The following is a 1973-nucleotide window of genomic DNA, read 5'->3' as shown; positions in this document are numbered from 1 at the left end:
GATCGCCACCACAAGAGAAGCTTACGAGGGGCAACTTCCTGCTCTGGAAGGCCATCGTGCTCCCGCAGATCAGAGGCGCGCAGATGGAGCACCACCTCGACGAGAAGAGCCCACCACCGCCGGCCACCCTCACCATCACCAAGGACGGCAAAGAAGAACAAATCATCAACTTTGCAAGATCCCTCTGGTATGCACAGCAGCAACAACTTCATGGATACTTAATGGGTTCGTTTTCCCGTGAGATTCTTGCTCAGGTCGCCACGCTCCAGACGCCGGCTGAGGTGTGGCACACCATCCACGCCATGTTTGCTGCTCAAAGTCAAGCCCAAGCGATAAACACTCGCATCGAGCTCACCAACCTCAAGAAAGGTAACATGTCTATGGCTGATTATCTTGGTAAGATCAAAAGTCTCACCGATGAGGTCGCAAGCACGACCGCGGCCCTCTTTGATCCGGAGATCGTCTCCCAAATCCTTGCTGGCTTGGACATGGAGTACAACCCGGTGGTTTCTACGCTTGCCGCCAGGGTGGAACCCATCACCGTACAAGAACTCTATAGCCAGCTGCTCAGTTTTGATGCCCGCCTCACCCTCCTCCATGGCGGTGACCTTCGGCAGTCCTCCGTCAACTCAGCCTCTCGTGGCCGCGGCCGTGGGCGCGGTCACTAGGGGCACGCGGCGGTGGGCGCGGACGCGGCGCTCCTCCAGGCGATGGCGCCCGCTCTGGCTCCCATGGCGGGGGCGGCTACAACACCAGCGGCAATGGCGGCGGCTTCAACAACAACAACAGCCGCCGCCCTCCTTCCCGTGGTCGCCCTCGCTGCCAGCTTTGCAGGAAGTCTGGCCACGAGGTGATCGACTGCTGGCATCGCTACGACGAGGACTTTGTGCCCTCGGATCGCCATGTTGCTGCTGCAATGCGTGAACAGGGTGGTGACGGCGTCTGGTACGTGGACTCTGGCGCTACGGATCACGTGACAAATGAGCTCGAGCAACTCGCCCTTCGCGAGCGATACCATGGCACCGACCAGATTCACACCGCTAGCGGTGGAGGTATGGATATTTGTCACATCGGTCAAGGTTCTATCAATTCCCCTACACTCAAACATAATCTTGTTCTTAGAGATGTGCTTCATGTTCCTCAAGCTGACAAGAACCTTGCATCCATGTCTCGTTTAGTCACCGACAATAATGTCTTCTTTGAAACTCACCCTCGTTATTTTTTCATCAAGGATCGGGCAATGAGGGAACTACTTCATCACGGTAGATGCGTTGGAGGGCTCTACCCCATTCCATCCGGAGCACTAGGTCACAAGCGTCGTCACGTTTACTCCGTCATCAAGCCCTCCTTGGCACGGTGGCATCAACGATTAGGGCATCCATCTTCGATTATTGCCAAAAATATAGTTAATAAAGGCGAACTTTCTTTGTCTCCTAGTCCAGTTTGTGAGTTTGTTTGTGAAGCTTGTCAATGTGCCAAGAGCCATCAGCTTCCTTATCCCAAGTCAACTAGTGTGTCTCATGCTCCGTTAGAACTTATTTTCAGTGATGTATGGGGCCATGCCCGAGATTCTTTTGGTAGAAAAAAAATATTATGTCAGTTTTATCGATAATTATAGCAAGTTCACTTGGATCTATTTGCTTCGATATAAATCTGAGGTTTTCTCTATTTTCCAAGAATTTCAGAAACTTGTTCAGCGCCAATTTGATAGGAAAATCCTTACTGTCCAAAGTGACTGGGGAGGGGAGTATGAGAAACTCCACTCTTTTTTCCGTAGCATTGGGATAGTCCATCATGTATCTTGCCCTCATGCTCATCAACAGAATGGCTCCGCTGAGCGCAAACATCGCCACATTGTTGAAGTTGGCCTTTCTCTTTTAGCTGATGCTTCCATGCCTCTCAAGTACTGGGATGAAGCCTTTATCACTGCCACTTATCTTATCAATAGGCTCCCTAGCAAAGTTATTGGCAAC

The 1973-nt window shown here is 51.8% G+C and overlaps 1 pseudogene; it reads left to right on the top strand.

Annotated features, from left to right (window-relative positions):
- Window positions 1-443: 443 nt before the first annotated feature.
- On the top strand, window positions 444-579 carry LOC123047840 (uncharacterized; annotated as a pseudogene).
- The last annotated feature ends 1394 nt before the right edge of the window (window positions 580-1973 follow it).

This window comes from Triticum aestivum, chromosome 2B, assembly GCF_018294505.1.
Source record: "Triticum aestivum cultivar Chinese Spring chromosome 2B, IWGSC CS RefSeq v2.1, whole genome shotgun sequence".
Lineage (NCBI taxonomy): Eukaryota > Viridiplantae > Streptophyta > Magnoliopsida > Poales > Poaceae > Triticum > Triticum aestivum.
The sequence above is the reverse complement of the archived record's forward strand: the minus strand, read 5'-3'. Positions and strand labels throughout refer to the sequence as shown.